Source organism: Megalobrama amblycephala, linkage group LG17 (assembly GCF_018812025.1).
Source record: "Megalobrama amblycephala isolate DHTTF-2021 linkage group LG17, ASM1881202v1, whole genome shotgun sequence".
In the NCBI taxonomy this organism is placed as follows: domain Eukaryota; kingdom Metazoa; phylum Chordata; class Actinopteri; order Cypriniformes; family Xenocyprididae; genus Megalobrama; species Megalobrama amblycephala.
The window spans coordinates 32690303-32698926 of NC_063060.1; positions in this window are offsets into that span (position 1 = coordinate 32690303).

Sequence of the window (8624 nt, forward strand, 5' to 3'; positions counted from 1 at the left end):
AGTAACTAAAAAAAGAGCATAAAAGTTGAAGAATAAGCTAAATCTTCATACCTCAGTTCGGCAGCATAGTAACCATTCTTAGTGTAGTGGTTGTAATCAGCCGTGTGAAACCAGAGGAGGCCTGATGTATTCTGTCCCCCATGGCTGAGGAAACTGCTAGGAAGGCTTCATTAGCATGTTGATTGCACACAGAACAGTGGTTAAGCAGCTACTGAGCCATAATGAAGCCAGGTTATGGTGAAAGCACCGCCCAGTCTAGAAGCGACCCGCGGATCCGCTGAGCTGCTTGGTGGAATCTGATCAAAACAGGCCCACAGGTCATCAACTCCCTCATCATCCCTTTAATTAATTACTACAGGCTCACTAGTAACTGCTCTCACTCACATTTATTACTGGCTGCTAACTGTCTACAACCGTAAAAAGAATTGTTGGTTTAACTTAAAAAAAGTAAGTTATCTGGTTGCCTTAAAAATTTGAGTTCATTGAATTTAAAAATTTGAGTTAATACAATGAAGGTGATTGGTTTAATTAACAGAAACTCAAAATATTATGTTATCTGAACCACGTTAATTATCTAAGTTGATTTGACAAAAGAAAAAATGTTGTGATAGCAAATCATGAAAATAATTTTTTACATTGAAGATGTTACTTAAGCTATACAGTGTGAAAAAATGCTTTGTTGTGAGGCCAAGTAGTATTAATGCTAAAAAGTTGAAAAGCAGTGTGTTGGCACATCAAAATGAGATATATTTATGATGATAAGCGACTGTGACATTTTGTTTATTTATACTTGCACCCAGATTATTTTTTCCCCTGACATTCCTTTGCCAAGAGAGACATATATTAAAATTGACAAACAAAAAGCAAAACGTCTTTGAAAAGGTGAGACAAGTCACCAGGAAAAGTTGTAAATGACTATAATCACACGTCTAATAGATGACGGCTGCTTGGCAGGGGCTTTGTATTAAAAGACTATAGAGGATTTTGTTTTATAGCCTCTATAATGCCAGGAAAAATCACGATTCAGTCAATCAGACTTAAAACACGGCAGAACAGTTCATCACCAATGACTAAACGCTAATGTGTGATCCTTTCTAGAAAAATGTCCTCCAGTAAAAAGAAATAAAAATAATGTAAGACATTTTGTAAATCTATAAAATACAGGTAGTTTTGGTGTTGGTTTTAAATTTCCTATCTTTTATATACATTACATGCATAAGTCATAAGTCAGCATGACTCATAGTTTGATTCCTTTTTATTTTAACAGATCACAGACCCCTAACTGAATATTTGATAGAACGAAGCACTGTAATTCAGTGTTACATAGCAACAGACAAGCAGGACCACTTTAGGAAAATAGAAATTCAGAGAGCTATAATCTGTACCAAGGCTCTTCCAAAGTAATCTTCGCATGGTAGATGACAAAAGATGAAAATATGGTGTCACGGTGCACACTCTGACAGCAGTTGTTTACTTTACTTTAGAGAGGTCATGTGTAATGCATGATCGTAGATGAATACCCAGTTGTCCTCCTCATCAGCATTCAGCATCACTTGTCTAACTCTCAGTTTCTATCAGAGTGTGGATACAACAATGCGGGCATGTTTCCTTTTTACTGCTAAGCTGCAATTAACACAAAATAAATCTAAAGGCACCCCATGCTATTCAAGATTGCAGCCATTGAGCTGAGTTCTTTCTAATAAAGCTGAGCTGAAAATAAAGATCAGCAGAGAGATATCAAAGCAGATGCCTACTGTGAGAGCTGCATGAATTATTTTTTCACTAATTACCATGGTGAAGACTGGCTCTTGTTTCCCTATTGTTTAATTTACAGTAACAGTGAGGAGTCTATTGAGACCCAAAATCTCCTTTAGAAAAGACATGCAAAGGATAACTTTTTTTTTTTTTTGGCTCATACTTCTTATATCATTACTTCATTATGGGACTGTAGGGAGCTAATCTAATTAAATATTTTTTTCTTTTCATCCCTATGGTGAATCAATGAAAGTAAGCAATGCGTTAAAAATGACCCATCGCTTCATACATCACTTAGATAGTTATCAATAATGTGTTGGTGCTTTTACTAGTTGGTACACCATAGATGAAATCAACAAGAAAGCATTATATTAAAGGTCCCGTTCTTCGTGATCCCATGTTTCAAACTTTAGTTAGTGTGTAATGTTGTTGTTAGAGTATAAATAAAATCTGTAAAATTTTAAAGCTCAAAGTTCAATGCCAAGCGAGATATTTTATTTAACAGAAGTCGCCTACATCGAACGGCCAGTTTGGACTACATCCCTCTACTTCCTTCTTTAATGACGTCACTAAAACAGTTTTTTGACTAACCTCCGCCCACAGGAATACACAAGAGTTGCGTTTGTAGAGTGTGTTTGTCGCCATGTCGTCGAAACGCTGTTATTTTCATCCCGCAGTCCAATCACCGGGTCTGATTCCGGCTCAAATTGATAAGGTAAAATTAAAGACATGTTTACAATAACACTGAGCGCGTGCATCTCCACGTTATGGTAAGAGGCGTGACTTTTCCGGGCAAGGTTCGCTAAACTGCTGTCGAATCACAACACAGGAACCGCTGGCACAATCAGAACTCGTTACGTATTTCTGAATGAGGGACTTCATAGAACAAGGAAGTCATCAGCCCGTTTTTATGACAGTGGAAACAGCGGTATACAGATAAGTAAATTATGTGAAAAATACTGTGTTTTTTTACACGCGAAACATGAACACATGTTATATTGCACACTATAAAAACAATCAAAGCTTCAAAAAAACACGAAAAACGGGACCTTTAATGTTTTTGAACGTATGCACACTATAAACCTGAATAAGTTGGCAAAACTCAAAAAAATTGAGTTAAAGATGCAATATGTAAGATTTTTGCAGTAAAATAACCAAAAACCACTAGGCCAGTGTTATATATTTTGTTCACTTGAGTACTAACAATATCCCAAATGTTTTCAACTATTTGTAAATCGTGAAAAAATTGCTGCAAAAACCATGGATACACCAAAGACGCTTTAATATAAAGCGTCTTTGATTTAATATAAAGTTTTAATAGACAAGGGATCAACTGTTTGATTACGTTTATAGACAGAAAACAAATTGTTGTTATGTAGCTCAACACGTTTTGTCTTATTGTTTAAATCTAATTTTCTTGATTTTTTTTGCGAGTATCATGCTTTACCATGCCTCAGAGAAAAACACTGTTTTGTCAAGTAGCTAACATAGCATAATCAGATGCAGCTTTATTTTTAGTAACAGTAATACAGAATTTTCTCCATCATACAATACGTTTTAAAATTAATTGCATGCCATTTATCGACACAAGCATCCTGCATTTAATATGATATTCTAAAATCTATCTATCTTACTGCAGTGTGTCTCAAACAAGTGTCTCACAGCATCTGCCGAGCGAACGCAGAGTAATGTTATAACATAATTTTCAACACTCTCAAATGTATCTAATATGATAAACAGAGCTGCGTTACCTCATACTCATGACCGGAAAAGCGGAAGCGGTGCCGGCGACTGTGGCATAATAAAAGTTCCGCTGCTCGTGAGGCGTAATCGCTCCAGCGCCTCGTTCAGCTCCCACAACACTTGGTCCTGCTCTGATTTTAACGTTAAAAATCACATTCATGAACATGATTTCTTCCTGAGTCCTGATTGCTTCCACCGGCTGTGATGTGAAGACCACATGTCTCAAGATTACGCGCTCAAACTTGCCGTCATCAAGCTACTCCTTTGTTTTGAACAGGCCTCTAGTAACCTCTAGCGGACAGAAATCTTACATATTACACCTTTAAGAAATTCAAAGTTTAAGTAAGCAGAACTAATTTGCTAACATGTAAACAGTAGCATGATATAACACTTGCTGAATGAGTGCAGCCATATAAAGCATTTAACATACTTTCTCTCAAACCAAGCCGCTTGCACCACTTGTCACCATCATGGAACAGTAACTCTCCAAAAACCCACATCAACAGAAACTCATCTATATTTAGCATAACAAAACATTAATCACTAAATCTCTCACATTAATTTTGCACAAAAAACAACACAAAAACAAAAAACAAAAAAACATTATATAACATCTTAATTTTAGCATTTACACTTAGATAAACTTAAATTCATCCAAATTAAAAGAAATAAGTTCATTAATCTCAAAACAATGAAACAGTTCAGTATACTTAAAATATATCAGTTCTGTGAACTTGAAAGAAAAATGAAAGTGCTAAATATTCATAAAAGTTCATTTGACTTAACTAATTTGTTTTAATTTAAGTTTGTCCTACTCAAACCAGTTAATTATTTGTATGCATTTGAGAGCCAATTTTGAGAGAAGCACCAGAACATGTTTTTTTTTTTTTTAAATAACTGCTTGCAGATCATATACTATACAAAAATACACGCTTCAGTTATGTCTACATAAAAAAAGGTAAATGTAGACCACACTCCGCAAACTCGTACAATGTTAATATTGAACAGATTTTATGCAGGTAAACTATTATTACTGTTGAAATTGGATGAAAAATGATATTCTGTGTATGTCATTGAGGCGGTTGCATAAGTGGCCGTAGTTCCCATGTGGCACAGAACCGGAGTCAAATTTATTATTACTATCACACAGCATGTCCTTTCTCTTGTACTTTAGCTGATCCTTGGCCTGTATTTGCATTGCTAATTCTGCTCTTGTCTCTCTCTCGGCTCCTCTGTGATAAATCAGCTGAAGCAGATGGTCTTTAATTCCGCTGTTGAGTCACTTGCTTGTTTTGAGGCTTTTTCTCATTCAAGTCCTGCGCTGTAACTTTCACGACTGTGCATCCGGTGCTCTATAAGCAAAGGGTACAAACTAGTATGGTTTCATGCCAGCAGAAAAAATAAAATAATGCACAGGTCTGCATGAACTTTGAAAAATTATACTAAATTAAACTGCTAAAATAACTAGTTTTATCCAAGTCAAAAATATTATTTAATATGATGGAAATTTAATCCATTATGTTACACCAATAAAAGTAATTTTAAGGGTCAGGCAACCTGTATCACTGACTCACTTCTACGGAACACAAAAGAAAATATTTTGAAATATGTTGGTAACCAAAAAAAAAAAAAAAAATTTTTTTATCTAAAATTCTTTTTACGTTGCACAGAAGAAAGAAAGTCATACAGTTTTGATGCGATCTGTAAGTGCTCCAAAAAAAGAGATAATTTTCCCTGATTGAATTATAAAACATGCACAATATTGTCAATAAAAATCAGCATGAATGAACATATTTACAAATTAAATTGTGTTGCTTTTCTTCCAGTCTGAATCTTTTGAATATCAGTTTACAGAAAATAATTGAATTATTGATCCATAATCAAATTATAAAACACGATGCAGTCAAAAATGGAATTGATGGAAGAATTAACGACAACTGAAAAAATTAAATAAACTAAAATTAGGCAAAAAACAAAAACTAAAAAAATGAATACAAAGGTGAGGAACGAGTCTGACAGCAATGAGACTGTAATAAAAATGTAAGAAACCGCGCAGTTAGTCATCAGTCTAACAGAGAAAGACACGCAGCCGGTGATGCTCACCCAGAGCTTCTGTATCAAGAGAAACAGAGAGAGACAGAGAGAGAAAGACAGAGAAATTAAATTCAGCTTATCATAAAAGACACTAAGTGAAGCAAAGGGAAAACAAAAAAGCATCCAGAAGATCATCTTGAGGTCAGAGGGGATTTCGACCTGCAAAACAGCAAGAAAGACAAGATGTTAAACATTCATTCTGAAACGGCGCAGTAACAGAGCAGATTTATTCTGACATCGAGGGACAGGCACAAAGACGGAACACTTCTGTATTTTGCATGGATCAAAAAGCAAGAGCCTGAATCAGTCTAGGGAGGTCTGGATTATGGGTTTGAGCATTGTTGTGATACCTTATCGCTCTGACACATTCTCTCAGAGAGAGTGAACACTTTGCCAGGCTTTTAGTGCACTTCCCTCATTGGTAGAGTGTGTAATTGCACAGTAGACTCCCCAAAGCAGTAAACTTGCTCTTGCTCTGCCGTCGTCTCAAAGTTCTGTCACTTTACTTTCTCCATGACGGCATCATTTCTGCATCCATGTCTCACCGGTGAAGAGACGTAATGTAATGTGCGCCACAGATACGCTCCAGCGATTAATGATGCAATGTGTTGAAGGTTGATTTACTGTGATAGCAGGGGTAGGTGCACTGACTTCCAGAACGGCACAAATCAGGGCCAGTAGGTCACTCTGTGGACATGGTGTGTTCAAATAAGATGTGTTTCCAAATCCATGTGAGTTTCTTAATGCCATGAAAATGCAAACAGTACCGAATGAATGTACCGCTCGAAAAAGGACATAAGAAAGAGAACTGCTTTACGTTCACACTGTGAACACTTTTTTTGCTCAGTTTTGATTTTTTTGTATTGCTGTTCACATTTTTGTTTTAAATGTGGCCAATAGGTTTCCAGTGTGAACAGATCATGGTTTTGAGCTGACCTGCATGCGCAAAAGAACGATACAAACAGGTTTTTACCACAAAATCCACTAAAATGCTTTTCAAAACTAGTCCAAAACTAGCCCAATCGCGTTTCGTGGGGTATCCCGGTAAAAAATAGTGTTCTGGGGGTTAAATATCACGTTAGTGCGGTCGCTTCAACCCACGGAGCTGCAAAACAACTGGCACCCACAGTGAAAAAATAAAGCAAGTAAACACAGAGGGAATTAAAGTAAGCAATTACGTGTTTATTTATAGTGTGATCTGCAGTGGAAGCCAGAGAAATTATGCGCAGGCAATATGAAAATAAAGCCAATGATGTCACAAAAGAGAACAGAGTTTTGAAACTTTTATGATATGAGCCCTCATGTTTTGCTTGTTTTATAGAGCTGTCTCTCAAATACCTACTGTCTTGATAATGTTGGGTATGTAAAATCTTTGAATAGACTCCCATGAGCGCAGAATCGTGAGGAATGTTGATCTTGAGTGACGTAAAAATTGCATGAATACTGATATGACTGTTCACTATGGAAGAGGATTAGGGCCAAGCAATAATAATAAAAAAAAAACATCTCGAGATTAAAGTTGTTAAATTTCGAGAAAAAACTTGTTAAATTTCGAGAAAAAAGTCGAGATAAAATGTTGAGAATAAACTCGTTAAATAACGAGAAAAAAACTTGTTAAATTTCGAGAAAAACGTTGAGATAAAATGTTGAGAATAAAGTCATTAAATGACGAGAAAAAAGTCGTTAATTTATGAGAACAAATTCGTTAAATTATGAGAAAAATGTTGTTAAATTTCGAGAAAAAAGTCGAGATAAAATGTTGAGAATAAACTTGTTAAATTACGAGGAAAAAAACAGTTAAATTTCGAGAAAAAAGTCAAGATAAAATGTTGAGAATAAACTCGTTAAATTATGAGAAAAAAACTAGTTAAATTTCGAGAAAAAAGTCAAGATAAAATGTTGAGAATAAACTCGTTAAATTACGAGAAAAAAACTTGTTAAATTTCGAGAAAAAAGTCAAGATAAAATGTTGAGAATAAACTCGTTAAATTAGGAGAAAAAAAACTAGTTAAATTTCGAGAAAAAAGTTGAGATAAAATGTTGAGAATAAACTCGTTAAATTACGAGAAAAAAACTAGTTAAATTTCGAGAAAAAAGTCAAGATAAAATGTTGAGAATAAACTCGTTAAATTACGAGAAAAAAACTTGTTAAATTTCGAGAAAAAAGTCGAGATAAAATGTTGAGAATAAACTCGTTAAATTACGAGAAAAAAAACTAGTTACATTTCGAGAAAAAAGTCAAGATAAAATGTTGAGAATAAACTCGTTAAATTACGAGAAAAAAACTTGTTAAATTTCGAGAAAAAAGTCGAGATAAAATGTTGAGAATAAACTCGTTAAATTACGAGAAAAAAAACTGTTAAATTTCGAGAAAAAAGTCAAGATAAAATGTTGAGAATAAACTCGTTAAATTACGAGGAAAAAAACTTGTTAAATTTCGAGAAAAAAGTCAAGATAAAATGTTGAGAATAAACTCGTTAAATTACGAGAAAAAAACTTGTTAAATTTTGAGAAAAAAGTCGAGATAAAATGTTGAGAATATTAAATGACGAGAAAAAAGTCGTTAATTTACGAGAACAAATTCGTTAAATTATGAGAAAAATGTAAAATTTCGAGAAAAAAGTCGAGATAAAATGTTGTGAATAAAGTCATTAAATTATGAGAAAAAAGTTGTTAAATTACGAGAACAAATTTGTTAAATTACGAATTTGTTCTCATAATTTAACGACTTTTTTCTCGTAATTTAATGACTTTATAAAGAAAATGAACACAATAAATCAAGTAAATGCAAATGAATCTGAACTGAAATCGGATTGAAACAAAATCAAGAGTTTGTGTGAATAGGAATCAAGTCGAATCAAGAAATAAGTTTTGACATCCATCCCTAAAGAACAAAATTAAATTTCAAATTGTAGCAGTTCTGTCAGTCTGGAATGACATGACGGTGTATAAATTCTGGCAGAGCTGTATGAACCATCCCTTCAAACAGGCGAGGAAGGCAAAATTCAAGTTTAGATTGAAAAAACTGCGTA